Source organism: Ranitomeya variabilis, chromosome 4 (genome assembly GCF_051348905.1).
Source record: "Ranitomeya variabilis isolate aRanVar5 chromosome 4, aRanVar5.hap1, whole genome shotgun sequence".
NCBI lineage: Eukaryota > Metazoa > Chordata > Amphibia > Anura > Dendrobatidae > Ranitomeya > Ranitomeya variabilis.
Genome location: NC_135235.1, coordinates 427,759,854 through 427,786,346, shown reverse-complemented (window position 1 = coordinate 427,786,346; position 26,493 = coordinate 427,759,854). Strand labels below are relative to the sequence as shown.

At 47.3% G+C, this 26,493-nt stretch overlaps 1 protein-coding gene and 1 long non-coding RNA gene across 3 annotated transcripts in view; one reads left to right on the top strand and one right to left on the bottom strand.

Annotated features, from left to right (window-relative positions):
* LOC143765078 (uncharacterized) overlaps positions 1–26,461 on the bottom strand; it is a 47,605-nt gene extending 21,144 nt beyond the window's left edge. The window contains exons 1-2 of one of the 2 annotated variants that reach the window (XR_013213320.1): positions 26,337–26,461; positions 22,191–22,250 (exon numbers count right to left, since the gene is read on the bottom strand). This is a non-coding gene — a long non-coding RNA (uncharacterized LOC143765078). The remainder of the gene's footprint in view (positions 1–22,190; positions 22,251–26,336) is intronic. The other variant, XR_013213319.1, reaches the window with a different exon arrangement.
* The window catches only part of LOC143765077 (nicotinamide N-methyltransferase-like), a 91,802-nt gene that overhangs the window by 21,067 nt on the left and 44,242 nt on the right, over positions 1–26,493 (top strand). The window lies entirely within an intron of this gene.

Here is a 26,493-nt window from a genome sequence, read left to right as displayed (position 1 = left end):
GTGACGCCAAGTTGTAGCGCCCCCACTGCCGCAGGGCCGAGGGGTACCCGGTACCGGGCCTCTGAGTCTCTGCTCTGGGGTTGTCACGGTGGCTAGACCCGGTCCGTGACCCTGCTGAGGGGCGCCCAATGAAAGGTGTGGGTGGTGATGCTGTATTGGTGCGGGCCGCAGTAAATAACGAGGACACCAGGTTGCAGTCTCTTTACTGAAGGCCCCAGGATCCTCAGTCCGGAATACGGTTAACCGGACTGCGCAAGTCCGGCCGGTCCGATGGCACCTCCAGAGTTCCCTTTGCAGGTGGAAATCTGTACCTACCTTCTAGCGCTTGTGTGTTGTGGTCCTCCCCTGCTGTGCTTACGGGATAGTCCCCACAACTGTTGTGTCTGTTTCTGAAGTTCCCTCACAACTCGATTATGATGTTTGTTATGATTTTCCCAATGGCAGGGAAATCAAAATAACAACGGACTAGCTCTCGGTGATGGGAACTAAAGTGACCGTGACCTGAACCTGACACGACACTGGAAGTAGCCGGGGAGTGTTTCCTACGATGCCCTAGACACCACGCGCCAGCCGGAGATCTAACTACCCCTATCAGAGGAATATACAGGCCTGCCTTACCTCCAGAGATGAACCCCAAAAGGAGATAGCAGCCCCCCACAAATATTGACGGTGAGTCAAGAGGAAAAGACATACGTAGGATGAACAGCAGATTTAGCACAGTGAGGTCCACTTACTAGATAGCAGAAGTACAGGAAAGAGTCACTTCACGGTCAACTTCAAAACACTACTCAAAAACACCATCCTGAAATTACTTTAAAACTCCAGTGACAACTCATGCCACTGGAGTGGCAATTTCAGTCCACGAGAGCTTCCAGCTACAGAGAGTCACATTGCAAATAGCTGGACAAAAATAGCATTAACTAGAAACAAAATTCAACTTAGCTGAACAGGATCTTGAGGCAGGAGAAAGCAACAGAATGCTACTGATACATTGTTGGCCGGCATCGGACCAGCAGCCAAGCAGCCTTAAATAGGAAACTCCCCTAATGGGTGTCAACAGGTGATCAAGGATAGAAGAAGGCAAATAAGTGGCACTACCATAAAACACCACCGGGGGAGCCCACAAACAGAATTCACAACAGTACCCCCCCCTTAAGGAGGGGGCACCGAACCCTCACCAGAACCACCAGGGCGATCTGGATGAGCACTATGGAATGCACGAACCAAATCAGGAGCATGAACATCAGATGCTGTCACCCAAGAATTATCCTCCTGACCATAGCCTTTCCACTTAACCAGATACTGAAGTTTCCGTCTGGAAACACGGGAGTCCAAGATCTTTTCCACCACATACTCCAACTCACCCTCAACCAGCACAGGAGCAGGAGGATCAGCAGACGGAACAACCGGCACCTCATACCTCCGCAATAATGACCGATGAAAAACATTATGAATAGTAAAAGATGCTGGGAGGTCCAAACGAAAGGACACAGGATTGAGAACCTCCAGAATCCTATAAGGGCCGATAAACCGAGGCTTAAACTTAGGAGACGAGACCTTCATAGGAACAAATCGAGAAGACAACCAAACCAGGTCCCCAACACAAAGACGAGGACCGACACGCCGATGACGATTAGTGAACTGTAGAGTCTTCTCCTGGGACAACTTCAGATTGTCCACAACCTGTCCCCAAATCTGATGCATTCTATCAACCACAGCATCTACTCCAGGACAATCTGAAGACTCCAATTGACCGGACGAAAAGCGAGGGTGAAACCCTGAATTACAAAAAAATGGAGAAACCAAAGTGGCAGAACTGGCCCGATTGTTAAGGGCAAACTCTGCCAATGGCAAAAAATCAAGCCAATCGTCCTGATCAGCGGACACAAAACACCTCAAGTAAGTCTCCAAGGTCTGATTAGTACGCTCAGTCTGGCCATTAGTCTGAGGATGGAATGCAGACGAAAAAGACAAGTCGATGCCCATCCTGGCACAGAACGCCCGCCAAAATCTAGACACAAACTGAGTACCCCTGTCAGACACTATATTCTCAGGAATACCATGCAAACGCACAACATTCTGAAAAAATAGAGGGACCAGCTCAGAGGAGGAGGGCAATTTGGGCAAAGGTACCAAGTGAACCATCTTGGAAAAACGGTCACACACCACCCAGATGACGGACATCCTACGAGAAACAGGAAGGTCAGAAATAAAGTCCATAGAGATGTGCGTCCAAGGCCTCTTAGGAATAGGCAAGGGCAACAACAACCCGCTGGCCCGGGAACAGCAGGGCTTAGCCCGAGCACAAACATCACAAGACTGCACAAAAATACGTACATCCCGAGACAAGGAAGGCCACCAGAAGGACCTAGACACCAGATCCCTGGTGCCAAAAATTCCAGGATGACCTGCCAACGCGGAAGAGTGAACCTCCGAAATAACTCTACTGGTCCAGTCATCAGGGACAAACAGTCTACCAGGCGGACAGCGATCAGGCCTATCCACCTGAAGCTCCTGCAAAGAGCGCCGCAGGTCTGGGGAGACAGCTGACAATATCACCCCATCCTTCAGGATGCCAGTAGGTTCGGAATCACCAGGCGAGTCAGGCTCAAAACTCCTAGAGAGGGCATCCGCCCTCACATTCTTAGACCCAGGCAGATATGAGACCACAAAGTTAAATCGAGAGAAAAACAACGACCAGCGCGCCTGTCTAGGATTCAGACGCCTGGCTGACTCAAGATAAATTAGATTTTTGTGGTCAGTCAAGACCACCACCTGGTGTCTAGCACCCTCAAGCCAATGACGCCACTCCTCAAATGCCCACTTCATGGCCAAAAGCTCCCGATTTCCAACATCATAATTTCGCTCAGCGGGCGAAAACTTTCGAGAGAAAAACGCACATGGTCTCATCACTGAGCAGTCAGGACCTTTCTGCGACAAAACTGCACCTGCTCCGATCTCGGAAGCATCTACTTCAACCTGGAACGGGAGCGAAACATCAGGCTGGCGCAACACAGGAGCAGAAGAAAAGCGGCGCTTAAGCTCCCGAAAGGCCTCCACAGCCGCAGAGGACCAATTAGCAACATCAGCACCCTTCTTGGTCAAATCAGTCAAAGGTTTAGCAATGGCAGAAAAACCCGCTATGAATCGGCGATAGAAATTAGCAAATCCCAAGAATTTCTGAAGACTCTTTAGAGAAGTAGGTTGTATCCAATCACAAATAGCCTGAACCTTAACAGGGTCCATCTCCATAGATGAAGGGGAAAAAATATATCCCAGAAAGGAAATTCTCTGAACCCCAAAAATACACTTTGAGCCCTTCACAAACAGAGAATTAGCTCGCAAAACCTGAAAAACTCTCCTGACCTGTTGAACATGAGATTCCCAGTCCTCCGAAAAAATCAAAATATCATCCAAATACACAATCATAAATTTATCCAGATATTCACGGAAAATATCGTGCATAAAGGACTGAAAAACGGAAGGGGCATTCGCGAGACCGAAAGGCATTACCAAATACTCAAAATGGCCTTCAGGCGTATTAAATGCGGTCTTCCACTCATCCCCCTGCTTAATCCGCACCAAATTATACGCACCACGTAGATCGATCTTAGTGAACCACTTCGCCCCCTTTATGCGAGCAAAAAGATCAGTCAGTAAAGGTAACGGGTACTGGTATTTAACTGTAATCTTATTCAGAAGTCGATAGTCGATACAAGGTCTCAATGAACCATCCTTTTTACCCACAAAGAAAAACCCTGCCCCCAATGGAGACAAAGAGGGGCGAATATGACCCTTTTCCAAAGATTCTCTGATATACTCCCGCATAGCAGTATGTTCAGGTACAGACAAATTAAACAAGCGACCCTTAGGAAATTTACTACCGGGAATCAACTCAATAGCGCAGTTACACTCTCTGTGAGGGGGGAGAGAATCAGTCTTAGGCTCCTGAAAGACATCATAAAAATCTGACAGAAATGCTGGGATCTCAGAGGGAGTAGATGAAGAAATGGGAACCAAAGGTGCATCCCCATGAATCCCCCGACATCCCCAGCTCAGCACAGACATTGATCTCCAGTCCAAGACTGGATTATGAATTTGTAACCATGGTAATCCAAGTACTAATACGTCATGTAGATTATATAACACAAGGAAACGAATAATCTCCTGATGGTCTGGGGAAAGATGCATAGTCACTTGTGTCCAATATTGTGGTTTATTGCTAGCCAAAGGTGTAGAATCAATACCCTTTAAGGGAATAGAAACCTCCAGAGGCTCTAAACCAAACCCACAACGCTTGGCAAAGGACCAATCCATGAGACTCAGAGCGGCGCCAGAATCCACATAAGCATCCACAGTAACAGATGATAAAGTACAAATCAATGTCACGGACAAAAGAAATTTAGACTGCAAGGTACCCATAGAAAAAGATTTATCAACCTTTTTATCAACCTTCTTTATGCGTTTAGAGCATGCTGATATAACATGAGCTGGATCTCCACAATAGAAGCACAACCCATTTTTGCGCCTGTAATTCTGTCGTTCGCCTCTAGACAATACACTATCGCATTGCATATGCTCTGGTGCCTTTTCAGAGGTCACCGCCAAATGATGCACAGGTTTTTGCTCAGAAGATACCGCCATATGGTGCACAGGTTTTTGCTCAGAAGATACCGCCATATGGTGCACAGGTTTTTGCTCAAAAGATACCGCCATATGGTGCACAGATTTTTGCTCAGAAGATACCGCCATATGGTGCACAGATTTACGCTCCCGTAAACGCCGATCAATCTGGATAGCCAATTTCATGGCATCATTCAGACCTGTAGGCACAGGGAACCCCACCATGACATCCTTCACGGCATCAGAGAGACCTTCTCTGAAATTAGCTGCTAGAGCGCACTCATTCCATTTAGTAAGCACCGACCATTTACGAAATTTCTGGCAGTATATCTCAGCTTCATCTTGCCCTTGGGAAAGAGCTATAAAGGCTTTCTCAGCCAAAATCTCTAAATTAGGTTCTTCATAAAGCAACCCCAAAGCCAGAAAAAACGCATCTACATTTAATAACGCAGGATCCCCTGGCGACAATGCAAATGCCCAACTTTGTGGGTCACCCCGCAATAGAGAAATAACAATTTTAACCTGTTGCGCAGGATCACCAGCAGAGTGAGATTTCAGAGACAAAAACAATCTACAATTCTCTCTGAAATTCAAAAAACAGGATCTGTCTCCGGTAAAAAATTCAGGCATAGGGATCTTAGGTTCAGACATTGGAGCACGTATAACAAAATCTTGTAAGTTCTGGACCTTTGTAGCCAGGTTATTCAGACCTGCAACCAAACTCTGTGGATCCATGATTCAAACAGGTGTAACCAAAGCCATTCAGAGATTAAGAGGAGAGGAAAAAAAAAAAGGCTGAAGACTGCAGTTTAAGCAAGGAGTACAAATAAGCACTAAGGTGCACTTTCCAAACACAGAAGGAAAAAAAAACCTTTTCATATCCTTTCCTGCTTTAGTGCATAGTTTTAACACATGTTGGGGCCGGCCAAACTGTTATGATTTTCCCAATGGCAGGGAAATCAAAATAACAACGGACTAGCTCTCGGTGATGAGAACTAAAGTGACCGTGACCTGAACCTGACACGACACTGGAAGTAGCCGGGGAGTGTTTCCTACGATGCCCTAGACACCACGCGCCAGCCGGAGATCTAACTACCCCTATCAGAGGAATATACAGGCCTGCCTTACCTCCAGAGATGAACCCCAAAAGGAGATAGCAGCCCCCCACAAATATTGACGGTGAGTCAAGAGGAAAAGACATACGTAGGATGAACAGCAGATTTAGCACAGTGAGGTCCACTTACTAGATAGCAGAAGTACAGGAAAGAGTCACTTCACGGTCAACTTCAAAACACTACTCAAAAACACCATCCTGAAATTACTTTAAAACTCCAGTGACAACTCATGCCACTGGAGTGGCAATTTCAGTCCACGAGAGCTTCCAGCTACAGAGAGTCACATTGCAAATAGCTGGACAAAAATAGCATTAACTAGAAACAAAATTCAACTTAGCTGAACAGGATCTTGAGGCAGGAGAAAGCAACAGAATGCTACTGATACATTGTTGGCCGGCATCGGACCAGCAGCCAAGCAGCCTTAAATAGGAAACTCCCCTAATGGGTGTCAACAGGTGATCAAGGATAGAAGAAGGCAAATAAGTGGCACTACCATAAAACACCACCGGGGGAGCCCACAAACAGAATTCACAACAGATGTTCTTCTTCGTCCCCCAGATGATGTGGCTAGGACGCACCCGTATGACGGGTAGGCTCGGAGCTCTTCCTGGACCCTAGTGTCGCCCCTCTCCTGTTGTTGCCCCCTATGTCTTCTTAGGTGATTTGGGTGAGACAGCCCGCCTATAACTGACTGTCCTGCCGTAGGTTTGAAGTTAGGCCTGGAGCTCTATACTTCCTTGGCGTTCCGGCCACCGGCTGCGCGCCTCAGTAGGATGTTGCCTCGACTTACAGCACGACTCCTACTGGTGTTTCTCCTTGTTGCGTTGATCTCGTTTCTCACTCAGCACAATAAACCTCGCTTCTTGTCCTTTCTTAGGGCACCGCCGCGATCAGGTGCAGGCGCGGTCCCGTAACGTTCTCTCAGTTCGCTAGGCCTCTGTCAGGATCCCACCCCTGACAGGGACCCCCCTGAATCTTCCCCTGCAACACCCTCTGCCACAGGATGTTGCCTGGTTCCAACCCAGTCAGCTTCTCTCTAACTTCCTGTCTAACCCCCAGTTTTACCAGACTGTGAGGAGTGGCCTAATACATAGCGCCCTTAGCTCCCCCTGGAGGCCAGATTGTAAAGTGTATTGGTGTCTGTGATACCTGGTCAGGTGAACTCCTTCAGTGCCATCAGACGTACCATAGCCCCCCTTAGCGGCGGAGCATCAGTACTGCAACGAGCAGGACTCTGGGGCGCTGCAGATGAGCAGCAGGATTCAGGACACAGCACCTGCGCAGCTCATTTAGTACCAATCTATGTCTGGTTTGTTGCCAAGGGGGGGTTGTGGTGCGGAGGCTAGGGGTGATCAGGCGGGCGTCGGATATTGGAGTGAGCGGCGGGTCGGCGGTGCCTGGGCTGCGTGATGTATTGGTGAGCGTGTCGCATCTGTTGAGCAGTTTGCAGAGTGGGGCAGTAAGAGAGGCTGGGGTCTTGCCGGCCCGGGCATGGCTTCCAGGGGCAGGGGTTTTGGTGCAGTCTATACCTGATTCGGGTAGTTTGCTAGTTGGCGAGCAGTCACCATCGGTGTCTGGAGTGTCCGTATCTGTGCAAACGGAGAAGGACAAAGGGGACATGGTGAAGTTGGATGATAGAGCTAAAGGCAAGGTATACGTTTGTTTTGAGGGGCCGTTGGGGGCTCATTTGAAGAAGGAGGTCAAGGAAAAGATTTGGCGCGACGATTATGTGGAGATATTTTCCTTACTCCCATTAGAGAAGTTTAATCTCGATAAGGGTAAAAAGGACGATAGCAAGGAGGAGGAGGAAGAGAAGAGGAGGTGGCGACTTATACCGCAGACGTTTGTTAATTGGTTACAGGCGTTTGCAATCCTAGCGAGCGTAATAGGTGAGAAGGTCCGGAGAATTGTTCCGGCTTATTTTGTTATCTGGATGCGATTGGGGAAGCGCAACGTACTTATGGTGGGCAGGCCTGGTTGCGCTATGATGAACAATTCAGGCAGAGGAAGGCGGTCAGGCCTGAGATCCGCTGGGATCAAAAGGACATAGGGCTTTGGTTGAAAGTGATGGCGCCAAGTAGGTACGGGCAGTCCTTTCACGGGAGCGGAAGTAGTGCCAGCCAGCAGGCGGGACATGCCAGTAGTGGTCAGGGGTCACAGGGAGCTAAAGAAAAAACAGGAACTTGCTGGCAATTTAATGAGGGCCAATGTAAATTCGGTAACACCTGCAAGTTTAAACATGTGTGTTCCCACTGTAACGGAGGTTCGCATGGGGCTTCAAAATGCTTCAAAAAAGCAAGAGGCAAGCCGGCAGTGGTGTCACGGGAGACCTAGGTATGCAAGAGCTAATGACCCGGGCCCCTGCGATTTCCCTCAGACTAGGGAAACCCTGACTGACCCTCTCCCAGACTTTACACTCATGGTGTGCATGTTTGGGCCTCCACCCTCACCCTGTCTCCTGTTTCAACCCTAGGCTGAAACCACAACCCACCACCCAGTGAAGAGACCACACACCAATACCCACAGTTAGCACAGACAAGGATAACGGAAAAATATGCAACACGCCGCAGTCACTCAGGAATACACTATAAGTGCACAGGGCAAAATAAATACAAATATAGGAAGGAGAAAATAAGACAAAGGGAAATACACCACCAGCAATGATACTCCAACTCCTAGCTCACCACTCCAGACCGAGATAACCAAGCACAAGACAGAAGCTATAATCGGCGACGCCCAATGTTCAGAAGAACTATTTAAAGGCAGTGGGCGTGGCCCAGCTTCCAATCCGAGCCCCAGCTAAATTAACCCCGGACCAGTTAGATAAAATCTAGCCGACGCCACTGAGCACATAATGGACAAAAGCGGAATTACCGCTGTCTGTCAAACGCCCTGGTATGAACAGCGTCCGACATGACAGTACCCCGCCTTCTACGAGGGACCCCAGGGCCCTCACGGCTTATAGGACCCGGCTTGTCCGGATGACGGCGGTGAAACATACTGACCAGCCAATCCGCATGAACGTCCGAGGCTGGTACCCAGGACCTTTCCTCAGGCCCATAACCACGCCAGTGTACCAAGTACTGTAAAGTGCGGCGCACTACACGAGAGTCAACCACCTTGAAGACTTCGAATTCCAAATTACCATCCACCAAGACTGGAGAAGGCATTGGTGTCGCGTCCACAAGACCCACCACCTTTTTTAGCAACGATCTGTGGAACACGTTGTGTATCTTATACACCGTAGGAAGCTCCAACCGATACGCTACTGGGTTAATGACGGCGGCGACCCTAAATGGACCAATAAACCTTGGACGCAATTTAAGGGATGGTATTTTGAGTCTTATGTTTTTTGTGGATAACCACACCCAGTCATCCACACTCAGGTCCGGACCTGGCACACGCCTACTGTCAGCCACACGTTTGTACCTAGCACTCACACTCAACAGGCGCTGTTTAACTCTCCTCCAGACTGATGATAATTGTGCTCCTAACTGGTCTTCCTCCGGGACGCCGGAAGAGCCCCCCTGACTCAAAGTACAAAATTGAGGATGTAGCCCGTAAACACAAAAAAAACGGAGACTCCCCAGAAGACTGCTGGCGGTGATTATTGATGGCAAACTCAGCCAAAGGAAGGAACGTCGGCCACTCCTCCTGGTTATCAGAAACAAAGCAGTGTAAGTACTGTTCCAAATTTTGGTTCATACGCTCGGTCTGACCATTTGACTGAGGATGAAACGCCGAAGAATGAGACAACTTGATCCCCAGCCGTGAGCAAAATGCTTTCCAAAATTTTGCCACAAGCTGAGACCCCCTATCAGAAACGATGTCAGACGGAACCCCATGAAGTCTGACCACCTCCTGCACAAATACCTGAGCCAGAGTCTTAGCGTTAGGCAACGAAGGCAAAGACACAAAGTGTGACATTTTTGAGAACCGATCAACAATCACCAAGATGACCGTGTTCCCAGCTGAGGAGGGCAAGTCAGGGATAAAATCCATGGAGATTTCCGTCCATGGCTTACTAGGTACCTCGAGAGGACGTAGTGTGCCAACAGGACGGGAGCGGGGCGTCTTAGCCCTAGCGCACATGGTGCAAGCTGACACGTATGAGACCACGTCCTGTCGGATCTTGGGCCACCAAAACTGACGTGACACCAACTCCAAGGTACCCCTAACCCCTGGGTGGCCAGCCAGGACAGCATCATGATGCTCCGCCAAAACCTTTAAGCGGAGATGAAGTGGTACAAACGTTTTGTTGATGGGAAGCTCAGATGGTACCTCCTCCTGGGCCTCGGCAATCTCAGCCTCAACCTCGGTAGTGAGAGCCGAAACCACAACACCCTTTTGGAGGATGGGTACTGGATCTTCCCGAGGTTCTCCCCCCCGGAAAACACCTGGTCAGGGCATCCGCCTTAGTGTTTCTAGACCCAGGTCTGTAAGTGACAACAAAGTTGAACCGCGTGAAAAACAATGCCCAGCGAGCCTGCCTGGGAGACAGATGCTTGGCAGACTCCAAATAAAGCAAATTCTTATGGTCGGTAATAACAGTAACCTGATGAACCGACCCCTCCAAGAAGTGTCACCATTCCTCAAAGGCCAATTTGATTGCCAACAACTCCCTGTTGCCGATATCGTAGTTACGTTCGGCGGGCGACAGTTTCTTGGAAAAATATGCGCATGGTCGCAAACCGCTCAAGGATGAGCCTTGTGACAGCACCGCCCCCACACCAACCTCCGACGCATCGACTTCCACAACAAAAGGTTTTGATACATCTGGCTGCACAAGAATGGGGGCCGAAACAAAACTGTTTTTAAGAAATTCAAATGCGCGCACAGCGGCCTCAGGCCAAACGGAGAAATTGGTACCTTTTTTAGTCATGTCTGTTAGCAGTTTAGCAATGATAGAAAAATCTTTGATAAACTTCCTATAGTAGATAGAAAACCCAAGGAACCGCTGAAGAGCTTTTAGGTTATCAGGTCGTTCCCAATGCAACACAGCTTGCACCTTAGCGGCATCCATTTTGAAACCAGAAGCAGACACAATATAACCCAAGAAAGGCAACTCCTGAACCGAAAAAACACATTTCTCAAGTTTTGCATATAGCTTATTCTCTCTGAGAAGCTGTAACACCTGCCTGACATGATCTAAATGAGTATCACGGTCGCAAGAATATATGAGAATGTCATCTAGGTACACAATAACGAATTTCCCCAAAACATGCGAGAACACATCATTAATGAAATGTTGGAACACTGCAGGTGCGTTAGTCAACCCAAATGGCATCACCAAATTTTCAAAATGACCCTCAGGGGTATTAAAAGCCGTCTTCCACTCATCACCTTGATGGACTCTTATGAGGTTGTACGCCCCCCTGAGGTCAAGCTTGGTAAACCACTTAGCACCTGCCACCTGGTTGAACAAATCCGGTGTCAATGGCATAGGGTATGGATCATGAACCGTAATCTGGTTTAACTCCCTGAAATCCAGACACGGGCGTAGTCCGCCATCTTTCTTCTTAACGAAGAAGAACCCTGCTGCCACTGGCGAGGATGAAGGCCTGATGTGCCCTTTGCTCAAACTTTCAGCAATGTAATCCTCTAGCGCTTGTCTCTCCGGACCGGAGATGTTAAACATCCTTGCTTTAGGCAATTTGGCCCCTGGTTTAAACCTGATAGTACAGTCATAGGGGCGATGTGGTGGCAACTCTGAACAACCCTTCTCAGAGAACACATCCACAAAATCCAGAAGTGACTCAGGAACGCTTGAAGTCACAGCAGACACACATGTGGCCAAGCAATTCTCCTGGCAGAATTCGCTCCACTGAATTATGTCCTGAGTTTTCCAGTCAATAACCGGATTGTGCATAGACAACCATGGAAAACCCAGAACCAATTGTGCTGGAAGACTCTTGAGCACCTTACATGTAACCTGCTCGAAATGAAGAACCCTAATGTGGAGTTTCACCTCAGCCACAAACTCAGTAATCTCCCCCTGAAGGAGAGGAGCAGCATTGATGGTGACCACGCGGATAGGATGAGGCAGTTTTTCGACCCTAAATCCGGCTGTGCACGCAAACTCCTCATCAATGAGATTTGTGGCAGAACCACTATTCACAAAAACCGTGATTGGCAGCTCTCTGCCAGCGACAATAACTTTGGCAGGGAGCATGCATTGAGAAACCACCATGGAGGATATACATAAGCTCAGATTGGACTCCTCCACACCCTCTGAGCTTAGAAGTTTTCCGCCGTTGCGTTTTTCTTTGACAGCAGAGGTGTTGTGAATTCTGTTCTCGAACTCCCTCCTGTGGTCATGAATGGTACTTCGGCGAGTTCTGTCCATGGACTCCCTCTGGTGGCTGTGAGTGGAGCTGCTGGTTCTGAGGTTCCTTCTTCAGCTGACCTCATTTAGTTCTAGGCTGGCTGCTCTATTTAACTCCACTCAGATCGTTACTTGATGCCAGCTGTCAATGTTCTAGTACTGGTTCAGTTCTCTCTTGGATCTTGCAGATGACCTGTCTACTCCAGCAAAAGCTAAGTCCCTGCTAGTTAAATTGTTTATCTCTGTTTTCTGTCCAGCTTGCTATCATGATTTTGCCAAGCTAGCTGGAAGCTCTGGGATGCAGAGTGGCACCTCCGCACCGTGAGTCGGTGCGGGGGTCTCTTTTGCACACTCTGCGTGGTTTTTATAGTTTTTTGTGCTGACCGCAAAGTTGCCTTTTCTATCCTCAGTCTGTTTAGTTAAGTCTGGCCTCCTTTGCTGAAACCTATTTCATTCCTGTGTTTGTGACTTCCATCTTAACTCACAGTTAATATTTGTGGGGGGCTGCCGGTTTTCTTTGGGGAATTTCTCTGAGGCAAGGTAGGCTTTATTTTCTATCTTTAGGGGTAGTTAGCTCTTAGGCTGTGAAGAGGCGTCTAGGCTGAGTCAGGTACACTCCACGGCTATTTCTAGTTGTTGTGATAGGATTAGGGGTTGCGGTCAGCAGAGCTCCCACTTCCCAGAGCTGGTCCTGTATTACTAGTTTGCTCATCAGGTCATTCCTAGTGCTCCTAACCACCAGGTCACCATAACAGTACAGCTGGCCAGTAAAGTGTTAATGCATCTCAATAGAGGGATAAGAGAAGTTCTGAGACCATTTTTTTTTTTTCCTCTGCAGCGTGTTTTGTTTTTCCTTTCCCCTAAATCTCCAGGTGGTTCAGGACACAGGTGTAGATATGGACATTCAAGGTCTGTCCTCTTGTGTGGATCAACTCACTGCAAGCGTACAAGGCATTCAAGATTATGTAGTTCAGAATCCGATGTTAGAACCCAGAATTCCAATTCCTGATTTGTTTTCTGGGGATAGATCTAAGTTCCTGAATTTCAAAAATAATTGTAGACTGTTTCTTGCTTTGAAACCCCGCTCCTCTGGTGACCCCATTCAGCAAGTAAAAATCATTATTTCTTTGCTGCGTGGCGACCCTCAAGACTGGGCATTTTCCCTTGCGCCAGGAGATCCTGCATTGCGTAATGTAGATGCGTTTTTTCTGGCGCTTGGATTGCTTTATGATGAACCAGATTCAGTGGATCAGGCAGAGAAAATCTTGCTGGCTTTGTGTCAGGGTCAGGATGAAGCGGAGGTATATTGTCAGAAGTTTAGAAAGTGGTCTGTGCTTACTCAGTGGAATGAGTGTGCCCTGGCGGCAATTTTCAGAAAGGGTCTTTCTGAAGCCCTTAAGGATGTTATGGTGGGATTCCCCACGCCTGCTGGTCTGAATGAGTCTATGTCCTTGGCCATTCAGATCGATCGACGCTTATGTGAGCGCAAAACTGTGCACCATTTGGCGGTATCTTCTGAGCAGAGGCCTGAGCCTATGCAATGTGATAGGACCTTGACCAGAGCTGAACGGCAAGAATACAGACGTCAGAATGGGCTGTGTTTTTACTGTGGTGACTCCACTCATGCTATCTCTGATTGTCCAAAGCGCACTAAGCGGTTCGCTAGGTCTGCCACCATTGGTACTGTACAGCCAAAATTTCTTTTGTCCGTTACTCTGATTTGCTCTCTGTCGTCCTATTCTGTTATGGCATTTGTGGATTCAGGCGCTGCCCTGAATTTGATAGACTTGGAGTTTGCCAGGCGCTGTGGTTTTTTCTTGGAGCCTTTACAGTATCCTATTCCATTGAGAGGAATTGATGCTACGCCTTTGGCCAAGAATAAGCCTCAGTACTGGACTCAATTGACCATGTGCATGGCTCCTGCACATCAGGAGGATATTCGCTTTTTGGTGTTGCATAATTTGCATGATGTGGTCGTTTTGGGTTTGCCATGGCTACAGGTCCATAATCCAGTATTGGATTGGAAATCAATGTCTGTATCTAGTTGGGGTTGTCAAGGGGTACATGTTGATGTCCCATTGTTGTCAATTTCGTCTTCCCATCCTTCTGAAGTCCCTGAGTTCTTGTCGGATTACCGGGATGTATTTGATGAGCCCAAATCCAGTGCCCTACCTCCTCATAGGGATTGCGATTTTGCAATTACTTTGATTCCTGGTAGTAAGTTTCCAAAGGGCCGACTGTTCAATTTGTCTGTGCCAGAACACGCCGCTATGCGGAGTTACATAAAGGAGTCCTTGGAGAAAGGGCATATTCACCCGTCGTCGTCGCCGTTGGGAGCAGGGTTCTTTTTTGTGGCCAAGAAGGATGGTTCTCTGAGACCTTGTATAGATTACCGCCTTCTCAATAAAATCACCGTCAAATTTCAGTACCCTTTGCATCTGCTGTCTGATTTGTTTGCTCGGATTAAGGGGGCTAGTTGGTTCACTAAGATAGATCTTCGAGGGGCGTATAACCTTGTGCGTATTAAACAGGGCGATGAATGGAAAACAGCATTTAATACGCCCGAGGGCCATTTTGAGTACCTGGTGATGCCATTCGGGCTTTCTAATGCTCCATCTGTGTTTCAGTCCTTTATGCATGACATCTTCCGAAAGTACCTGGATAGATTCATGATTGTATATTTGGATGATATTTTGCTCTTTTCGGACGATTGGGAGTCTCATGTGAAGCAGGTCAGAATGGTGTTCCAGATCCTTCGTGCTAATTCCTTGTTTGTGAAGGGATCTAAATGTCTCTTTGGAGTTCAGAAGGTTTCATTTTTGGGCTTCATTTTTTCCCCTTCTACTATCGAGATGGACCCTGTTAAAGTTCAGGCCATTTATGATTGGACTCAGCCTACTTCTGTGAAGAGCCTTCAGAAATTTCTGGGCTTTGCTAATTTTTACCATCGCTTCATCGCTAATTTTTCTAGTGTTGTTAAACCATTGACTGATTTGACCAAGAAAGGTGCTGATGTGGTCAATTGGTCCTCTGCGGCGGTTGAGGCTTTTCAGGAGTTGAAGCGTCGTTTTTCTTCTGCCCCTGTGTTGTGTCAGCCAGATGTTTCGCTCCCATTTCAGGTCGAGGTGGATGCTTCTGAGATTGGAGCAGGGGCTGTTTTATCTCAAAGAAGTTCTGATGGCTTGGTGATGAAACCATGTGCTTTCTTTTCTAGAAAGTTTTCGCCTGCTGAGTGCAATTATGATGTGGGCAATCGAGAGTTGTTGGCTATGAAGTGGGCGTTCGAGGAGTGGCGACATTGGCTTGAAGGAGCCAAGCATCGCGTAGTGGTCTTGACGGATCACAAGAATCTGACTTATCTCGAGTCTGCCAAGCGGTTGAATCCTAGACAGGCTCGATGGTCGCTGTTTTTCTCCTGCTTCGATTTTGTGGTTTCGTACCTTCCGGGTTCTAAGAATGTGAAGGCTGATGCCCTTTCAAGGAGTTTTGTGCCTGATTCTCCGGGAGTTCCTGAGCCGGCTGGTATTCTCAAAGAGGGGGTAATTTTGTCTGCCATCTCCCCTGATTTGCGGCGGGTGCTGCAGGAGTTTCAGGCTGATAGACCTGACCGTTGTCCAGCGGAGAAACTGTTTGTCCCTGATAGATGGACTAGCAGAGTTATCTCTGAGGTTCATTGTTCGGTGTTGGCTGGTCATCCTGGAATCTTTGGTACCAGAGATTTGGTGGCTAGATCCTTTTGGTGGCCTTCCTTGTCACGGGATGTGCGTTCTTTTGTGCAGTCCTGTGGGATTTGTGCTCGGGCTAAGCCCTGCTGTTCTCGTGCCAGTGGGTTGCTTTTGCCCTTGCCGGTCCCGAAAAGGCCCTGGACGCATATTTCCATGGATTTTATTTCGGATCTCCTTCCCTCTCAAAGGATGTCGGTCATCTGGGTAGTTTCTGATCGCTTCTCTAAGATGGTCCATTTGGTACCTTTGCCTAAATTGCCTTCCTCCTCTGATTTGGTTCCATTATTTTTCCAGCATGTGGTTCGTTTGCATGGTATTCCGGAGAACATCGTGTCGGACAGAGGTTCCCAGTTTGTTTCAAGGTTTTGGCGGTCCTTTTGTGCTAAGATGGGCATTGATTTGTCTTTTTCTTCAGCTTTCCATCCTCAGACAAATGGCCAAACCGAACAAACCAATCAGACTTTGGAAGCATATCTGAGATGCTTTGTTTCTGCTGATCAGGATGATTGGGTGTCCTTCTTGCCTTTGGCTGAGTTCGCCCTTAATAATCAGGCCAGCTTGGCCACTTTGGTTTCGCCCTTTTTCTGTAATTCTGGTTTCCATCCTCGTTTTTCTTCAGGGCAGGTTGAGCCTTCAGACTGTCCTGGTGTGGATTCTGTGGTGGACAGGTTGCAGCAAATTTGGACTCACGTGGTGGACAATTTGACATTGTCCCAGGAGAAGGCTCAACGTTTCGCTAACCGCCGTCGCTGTGTTGGTCCCCGACTTCGTGTTGGGAATTTGGTTTGGTTGTCGTCTCGTTATGTTCCTATGAAGGTTTCGTCTCCTAAGTTTAAGCCTCGGTTCATTGGTCCTTCTAAGATTTCTGAAATTCTTAATCCTGTGTCATTTCGTTTGGACCTTCCAGCTTCTTTCGCCATCCATAATGTGTTCCATAGGTCGTTATTGCGGAGATATGTGGCTCCTATGGTTCCATTCGTTGACCCTCCTGCCCCAGTGTTGGTTGAGGGGGAGTTGGAGTATGTGGTGGAGAAGATTTTGGATTCTCGTATTTCGAGACGGAAACTTCAGTACCTGGTCAAGTGGAAAGGTTATGGTCAGGAGGATAATTCCTGGGTTGTTGCCTCTGATGTTCATGCTGCCGATCTGGTTCGTGCCTTTCATTTGGCTCGTCCTGATCGGCCTGGGGGCTCTGGTGAGGGTTCGGTGACCCCTCCTCAAGGGGGGGTACTGTTGTGAATTCTGTTCTCGAACTCCCTCCTGTGGTCATGAATGGTACTTCGGCGAGTTCTGTCCATGGACTCCCTCTGGTGGCTGTGAGTGGAGCTGCTGGTTCTGAGGTTCCTTCTCCAGCTGACCTCATTTAGTTCTAGGCTGGCTGCTCTATTTAACTACACTCAGATTGTTACTTGATGCCAGCTGTCAATGTTCTAGTACTGGTTCAGTTCTCTCTTGGATCTTGCAGATGACCTGTCTACTCCAGCAAAAGCTAAGTCCCTGCTAGTTAAATTGTTTATCTCTGTTTTCTGTCCAGCTTGCTATCATGATTTTGCCAAGCTAGCTGGAAGCTCTGGGATGCAGAGTGGCACCTCCGCACCGTGAGTCGGTGCGGGGGTCTCTTTTGCACACTCTGCGTGGTTTTTATAGTTTTTTGTGCTGACCTCAAAGTTGCCTTTTCTATCCTCAGTCTGTTTAGTTAAGTCTGGCCTCCTTTGCTGAAACCTATTTCATTCCTGTGTTTGTGACTTCCATCTTAACTCACAGTTAATATTTGTGGGGGGCTGCCTGTTTTCTTTGGGGAATTTTCTATCTTTAGGGGTAGTTAGCTCTTAGGCTGTGAAGAGGCGTCTAGGCTGAGTCAGGTACGCTCCACGGCTATTTCTAGTTGTTGTGATAGGATTAGGGGTTGCGGTCAGCAGAGCTCCCACTTCCCAGAGCTGGTCCTGTATTACTAGTTTGCTCATCAGGTCATTCCTAGTGCTCCTAACCACCAGGTCACCATAACACAGAGGACAAATATTAACAAAATGACCAGTTTTACTGCAGTAAAAACAGGCTCCCTGCTTCCTGAGCATAGGGGCTTGATGCTTAACATGTGACACCCCTGCAATTTGCATAGGTTCCGTGGGCAGCCCCCGGGATTACTCCACACAGCGTGACGGACCGGACGTCTATGAGTGCCATATGCAGCGGCGGATACACGCCCTCTTTCTCCCTTCAAGGATTTGAGACGCTCCAGGTGCGCTTTCCATCCCGGGTTGCCTAGGCTCATATACCTCATTGTCCTATGCTTCCAGTTTTGTTAAAGATATTTCTGATGAAGGTCTTGTGATTTGACCGATAACGTTTAAATAATCTTTGAACTGGATGCACAAATAAATGGGATGTTCACTTTTTTCATCTGAAAGAAACCATTTGAGTGCCAAGTGACTTATTACTATTGGGTTAGCTTTTGGTTTCAAGCTGGAGGGCTCGGTTGATGTGACTAAACATTTTTTGGTGCGGCAAGCATTGAAAGGTTATCGGAGGGATATTAGGCTGGTTGACTTGCGCAGGCCTATATCGTTTAATGTACTTGAACGTTTAGGCGGCATTTTGGATGGTATGTGCTGCTCTCATTTTGAAACGGTATTGTTTCGTTTGGCTTTTTCTTTGGCCTTTTTCGGTGCTTTACGAATAGAGGAGTTGGTGTCACGTAGCAGGGTTTGCGCGGGTGGTTTATTGGCTCAAGATGTTGATTTTTGGACGGGTGGTATCATATTTTGGATCCGGCGTTCCAAGACGGATCAAGCAGGGGTGGGAAAACAGGTTGTGTTGGGTAGAGTTACGGGGTCATTGATGTGTCCGGAGCAGTGTTTACGGGAGTATTGGAGTTTATGGGCCGGTCGCTCGGGCCCATTGTTGTGCCATCAGGACGGGGTTTTCTTGTCCCGTTTTCAATTTATTGCGATTCTTCATAAAAGTTTAAGGGCCTTGGGTTTTTCACGGGACGAGTTTGGATCGCATTCGTTTAGGATAGGGGCAGCGTCGGAGGCTGACAGCCTTGGCCTGGGGTCCGAAGTGATAAAGCGGATTGGACGTTGGAGTTCGGGCCGTTATTTGTCTTATGTTCGGCATTAACTTAGTTGTGTAGTGTAAGGGGCCTTATGTTAACGGTTATTGTTATGGTTATATTTCAGGTCGGGATCCCTACCTTGTCTGGATTTTTGGACATTCCTTTGTTTATTGGGGGGCTCTTCGGGCTGACGCCAGGCCGGACGGTAGGCAATTGGGTTTTAGCCGAAATGAAGTGGTGGAGCGGTGGCTCGGTTTTCGGGGCATGGTTTGGAGCAGGGCGATTTCTTATTTTTCCCGTGCTGCTCACTTGGATAGAGCTCCAGATATCGTGGTGGTTCATTTGGGCGGGAATGACTTAGGTTCTAAACTGGTAAGGGATTTGATAAGGGATATTCGTTCTGATTTTCTCCGGTTGTGGACGGTTTTCCCAGGGGTGTTAACGGTCTGGTCGGACATTGTCCCTCGTAAAAAATGGAGGTGGGCTCGATCCGTTAAAGGGATCAACAGGGCTCGTGTGAAGTTGAATAGGGCAGTTACCAAGTTCGTATCCAGAAATGGAGGTATAAGTGTTCGGCATTTTGACTTGGAGGCGGGTGTTGGTGAATTTTGGAGGGAAGACGGGGTGCACCTGAACAAGATTGGCATTGATTTATGGGCCCTGTCCATTCAGGAAGGAATTGAAAAAGCTTTTGTGTCGTTGGGGCACTCACAGGCCTGAGGTGTTCAGGGCTGTGAGTTTGTGGCGGGGGTGGGGTTCTTGGAGTTGATGCGGATTCAGCGGCGAAGGAATTTGAAGGAAATTCCGGACAGTTAAACGGGTTTGGTGTTCTGGCATTTTGGTTACAGGCTCTGGGCGGGGTGTTTTTATTCGTAGTTTTGGTGTTCTTTTACTCGGGTGTGGGTGGTGTTTTAGGTAAGAAGGGAGCCATATTGGCCATACACGGTCAAGGAGGGGGCAGGAATAAGCAAGGCTAGATGGAGGCCCCCCATGACTGTGCTTGGACATGGGCCTTTTTCAAAAACTTGTGCTGGGCAGTATGATTGGGTGATAGGAGGTGTGGGAGGGGTTGTGATTAGGAGGCGTGGGGTTATATCAGGGAAAAGTGCAGGAAAAGGGCACACTTGTTTTGCAAGTAAGCCTGGGACAGAGACCCACCCACCCTCCCCTTTTGTTTTATGTTCTTAGATGTAGTTATAGATTACGGGACATATGTAAGTGGGCTAATGTAATTTTGGTTGGGGCAGATGTGAGGGTTATTATTATCTTGTCACAGTGGCTGTGGCGGGGGGTGGGGTTCTTGGAGTTGATGCGGATTCAGCGGCGAAGGAATTTGAAGGAAATTCCAGACAGTTAAACGGGTTTGGTGTTCTGGCATTTTGGTTACAGGCTCTATGTGGGGTGTTTACCCTGGGAGCTGGTGGTGGTTAATTTTTCCCAAAACGGGAATTATGGTGCCCTCGAGCTGGTGGTACGGCTGAGGGTAAGTTGAGGTGTGTTATGTTTTTTGGTTTTGCCAAAATATTTTAAGCCAGAACTTTCCCGGTGGGCTCCAAGAACCCTCCCCTCGATATTTTTGCATAAATTATGCTAATGTTTAAATAAAATGTTTTTGTTTTGTTTGTTAATAAACTGGCCGCTGTGGCCATAATTATCCAAAAGAAGTTATTGTGTTATGTTTTTATTCGTAGTTTTGGTGTTCTTTTACTCGGGTGTGGGTGGTGTTTTAGGTAAGAAGGGAGCCATATTGGCCATACACGGTCATGTGGAGGAATAGGTTCCCACTACTATGTTCCTACTACTGTAATTCTTCCTTTAATTTTCACCTTTGACTTGCAGATGGTGGTGTTCGCTTGCAGTTAATAATCTAGACATCAATTATACTTGTCTTCCCTCTTGTCCACTACTTTACACTAGGTAGGGAAACAACTTCATGAGGCTGAACCATGGTAAGTGCACTATCATGTCCAGAGCATGTAATGCAAATGATTAAAATGCTGATTTCTCAGGAATACAGCAATAGATAAAAGATATAAAGATGATAATAGGTTTAGCTTTTAAAGATTTGTATGCCCATATATGAGGTTGGGGGGGAAGGGTGGGTCGGGTTGTGGGAAAGGGGTAAATTTCTTGCTGATAGATTCCACTTTACTCTGGCTTGCTCAACCATGTGGGTTGTCAGCAGCGTCGGACTGGAGTACCTTGGGCCCACCAGAGAAAAATCATTCTTGGGGCCCACCTTGCAGTTATATAGAAATAATACCAATTATGTTGCAAAATGATGTAATATCAAACGTAGTGTTTATTAACCTCTATACACTACACCACACGGGACACATCCTCTATATACTGCACAGCACAGGACACATCCTCTATATACTGCACAGCACAGGACACATCCTCTATATACTCCACAGCACAGGAGGTCCTCTATATCCCACTGGCCATATTCCACTGCGTATTCCGTCTGTGTGTGTGTATACAGTATATATATATACACACAGCCCACCAGACTCCAGGCTTATAACTCTCCTTGATTCCAATTACCAGTACAGAACCCAACACTGTAGAATGGAATGTCATTTTACAGCACTGGCTCCAGTACGGCTATGGAAATAAAGAAGACAGAGCAGGACACAAGACTAATGCAGAGTTAGGCCTCATTCACACTTTCTTATTTTGTTCACCATTCAGCACTGGGATTTGTAAGACAAAACTCAGAGCTGAACCCACACAGAATATAATAGAAAGATTCACATTTATTCTTCAAATTACTGACGAAAACATGTCAGTGCAGATGAGGCCTAATAAGCAGCTCACCGCACAGACCAGGAACTATATTTTATGGGCTTGCTCACACGAGCGTATGACACTGCCGAGTGCTATGTGATGTTGTATTGGATAGCACTAGGCCCAGTGTTCTACTATGGGATAGTGCAGATGTGCAATTATGGCAGCAAGGTGCAAGTGTATCTGATATTCGGATGACACGTACCCATACAAGTCTATAGGTGCATGCAGTAGTGTAACTAAGGATAGGGGTCAGAGGGTGCTGTTGGCCTGGGCCCCGCGCTCTGAGGAGCCCACCTGGAGCTACACTACATTTAACTATTGGTGTGCACACAGCGCCATTACAGTTAAACTCTGAGACAGAGCGGGGAGAGTTTGAGTCGGACCAATTCTTTTGCATGACAGAATTGATGGCCGTGTGAATGAACCCTAAACCTCACATGATTGAAGATGTAGAGAACCCTGTTCCTAAATGTGAATATCAAGAAAACAATGACATCCCATCTATAAAAACATGAATGAACATTATTAATAATGGAAACAGGGGCACTACTCACAATTCTGAGGCTGAGATCTTGAAATTTAACTCACCCATTAGATTGTTTGGTGTCGGCTCACTATGGCAAGAAAAAGATAGAAGTGAGCAGAAAACAAAATACAGGTCAAGCTCCTGACATAATGACATTAGGCTTCCTATACAGGGCTGGCCATTTATATGGATACACCTAAATAAAATGGGACTGGTTGGTGATATCAACTTCCTGTTCGTGGCACATTAGTATATGGGAGGGGGCAAACTTTTCTCCCACTCTTGACACACTGATAGCAACACCGCAGAGGAAATGCTAGCACAGGCTTCCAGTATCCGTTGTTTCAGATGCTGCACATCTCGTATCTTCACAGCATAGACAATTGCCTTTAGATGACCCCAAAGATAAAAGTCTAAGGGGATCAGCCAGGTCTGGAGTCCTTGGTGGTCATTCAACTAGCCCATGACAACCAATCCACTTTCCAGGACACTGTTCATGTAGGAATGCTCGGACCTGACACCCATAATGGGGTGGTGCAACATCTTGCTGGAAAAACTCAGGGAACATGCCATCTAAAGTGCATAATGAGGGCAACATATCATCACGTAGCAATTTCAGATATCCAGTGGCATTTAGGTTTCCATTGATGAAGAATGGCCCCACTATCTTTGTTGTACCATCTCATATACCTCCCCATACAAAGATAGTGGGGCCATTCTTCACCCTCTTCTATGTTGGTGGAAAAACTTTTTCTCCTCCAGACGCAGAGAATTCCCCCTTGTGACCGTCACCTTCCTTGGTATTAAACAGATCCTCGGAGAGATATTTGTATTTTCCCCTTACATACTTAAACATGGTTTATAGATCGCCCCTCAGTCGTCTTTTTTCTAGACTAAATAATCCTAATTTTGCTAATATCTCTGGGTATTGTAGTTCCCCTATCCCCTTTATTAATTTTGTTAACCCTTTCGCGATGGGAAAATTTTCCAGCTTTGAGCTCTAGTTTTGTGCTTCCTTTTTTTTTCCAAGAGCCATCATTTTTATTTTTATGTCCATATAGACCAGGCGTGGGCAATTCATTTTCCCAAGGGGCCACATGAGACCGTGGCTGCTGCGGAGGGCCGAACCAATAGGCCAAAATTAATTCTGCTCAACTGTAATATCAATATATTATAATTATTATACTATTGATCATTTTATTAATATTAATTGTATCAACTAATATTGAGCAGAATTAAGTATGTTGACATCCCCCTATATATCATTTGAACATGAGCACAGCCCCTTCTGTATATCATATGAGCCTCCCATAGCCTCCCCCATATACACTGAATGTCGCCCCCATAACCTCCCCATGTGCAGCATGTCGCCTCCAAAGGCAGCACCATGTGCAGCATGTCACCCCCTTATGCAGCACCATGTCACACCCCCATAGCCTCCCCATGCCCACCCAAATAGCCCATACACATGAGAAAATGAACACAACATGCTCACCTCGGTCCCATTCCCTGGCGCTCTGCTTCTCTCCCTGCCTCCAGTGTGCTGACTCTTCGGGGTACACAGCTGACGTAATGAAGTGACGTCATCGCATCAGCTGTTTCACACGCTGATTGTTGGAGGAATTGGCAGGAGGCCCCTCCTCCACCAAAGGAGTCAGCGGCGCAGCCCAGAGCCACAGATGGAGAGACAGCGAGCGGGCGGGCACTGTGTGGCCCATGGACCTCTGATTTCCAGCCCCACGACTGTCTTGGTCCATGTAACGGACTGAGACAGCCAGAGGGCCAGATGTGGCCCGCGGACTGCACTTTGCCCAGGTCTGATATTAGACATATGAGGGCTTGTTTTCTGCAGGGCGAGTTGGACTTTTGAATGACACCATTGATTTTTACACATAGTGTACTTGAAAAAGGGAAACATGTTCCAAGTTCAGTGAAATTGTGAAAAAAAAGAAGGATTTTTTGTTTTTAATTGAGCATTTTGTGATAAAAATGACCTTGCAATATCATTTGGCTCATCAGTATGATGACGGCAATACCAAACGTCCATTTTTTTATTATTTGAGTAGTGAAAAACAAAACATAGAACATTGAGAAAAAAAGATTTTGTGTCACCTTATGAGACCAGTTACGTTTTTATTTTTCGGATGATGGAGCTGTGTGATAGCTTATTTTTTGCAGGGCTAGATAATGTTTTATTAGTACTACTAGATGGTGGCCCGATTCTATCGCATCCGGTATTCTAGAATATGTATGTCCACATAGTATATTGCCCAGCCACGTAGTATATTGCCCAGCCACGTAGTATTTTGCCCAGCCACGTAGTATATTGCCCAGTGACGTAGTATATTGGCCAGCCACGTAGTATATTGCCCAGCCACGTAGTATATTGTCCAGTGACGTAGTATATTGGCCAGCCACGTAGTATATTGCCCAGTCACGTAGTATATTGCCCAGCCACGTAGTATATTGCCCAGCCACGTAGTATATTTCCCAGCCACGTAGTATATTGTCCAGCGACGTAGTATATTGCCCAGTGACGTAGTATATTGCCCAGTGACGTAGTATATTGCCCAGCCACGTAGTATATTGCACAGCGATGTAGTATATTGCCCAGTGACGTAGTATATTGCCCAGCGATGTAGTATATTGCCCAGCGATGTAGTATATTGCCCAGTGACGTAGTATATTGCCCAGTGACGTAGTATATTGCCCAGTCACGTAGTATACTGCTCAGCCACGTAGTATATTGCCCAGCCACGTAGTATATTGCCCAGCCACGTAGTATATTGCCCAGTCACGTAGTATATTGCCCAGTCACGTAGTATATTGCCCAGCCACGTAGTATATTGCCCAGTGACGTAGTATATTGCCCAGCCACGTAGTATATTGCCCAGTGACGTAGTATATTGCCCAGTGACGTAGTATACTGCTCAGCCACGTAGTATATTGCCCAGCCACGTAGTATATTGCCCAGCCACGTAGTATATTGCCCAGTCACGTAGTATATTGCCCAGTCACGTAGTATATTGCCCAGCCACGTAGTATATTGCCCAGTGACGTAGTATATTGCCCAGTCACGTAGTATACTGCTCAGCCACGTAGTATATTGCCCAGCCACGTAGTATATTGCCCAGCCACGTAGTATATTGCCCAGCCACGTAGTATATTGCTCAGTCACGTAGTATACTGCCCAGCCACGTAGTATATTGCCCAGCGACGTAGTATATTGCCCAGCCACGTAGTATATTGCCCAGTGACGTAGTATATTGCCCAGTGACGTAGTATATTGCCCAGTGACGTAGTATATTGCCCAGTGACGTAGTATATTGCCCAGCCATGTAGTATATTGCACAGCGATGTAGTATATTGCCCAGTGACGTAGTATATTGCCCAGTGATGTAGTATATTGCCCAGTCATGTAGTATATTGCCCAGTCACGTAGTATATTGCACAGCCACGTAGTATATTGCCCAGTGACGTAGTATATTGCCCAGTCATGTAGTATATTGCACAGAGCCACGTAGTATATTGCCCAGCCACGTAGTATATTGCCCAGCCACGTAGTATATTGCCCAGTGACGTAGTATATTGCCCAGTGACGTAGTATATTGCCCAGTGACGTAGTATATTGCCCAGTGACGTAGTATATTGCCCAGCCATGTAGTATATTGCACAGCGATGTAGTATATTGCCCAGTGACGTAGTATATTGCCCAGTGATGTAGTATATTGCCCAGTCATGTAGTATATTGCCCAGTCACGTAGTATATTGCACAGCCACGTAGTATATTGCCCAGTTACGTAGTATATTGCCCAGTCATGTAGTATATTGCACAGAGCCACGTAGTATATTGCCCAGCCACGTAGTATATTGCCTTCCTCACTGTGTCACGTCACCTGATTTCCTGAGGACCCCTTCTCCACTGTGTCACCTAATTTCTTGAGGGCCCCCTGTGTGCCCCTTTGGGGCCCTTCCCCAGAGGTGAAGTGGTGGGAGAGGTGACCGGGCCCCACAGTAAATTAGGAGACAGTGGGGAAGGGGGACCACAGGAAATTAGAAATTTTCTATGGGGGACCCCCACCTTGTGTCACCTTCAGATTGCAGGGGGGCCTCCCATAACTGTCTCAGTGTCTCGAACTATGCTGCAGGCTGCCTGCAGGCATATTTTACTTACACCTTACTGACTGGCTGCAATCATCAACAAAAATGTGACGTCCCTCAGCCCCAGGCAGCCTCCGATCATAGCATTGCAGACAGTGCGCGCCTGTGTTCCTGTGCTGCTTGGGCAGGAGGACAGACGACCAATCACAGCACAGCTCATTGAGGTGTGC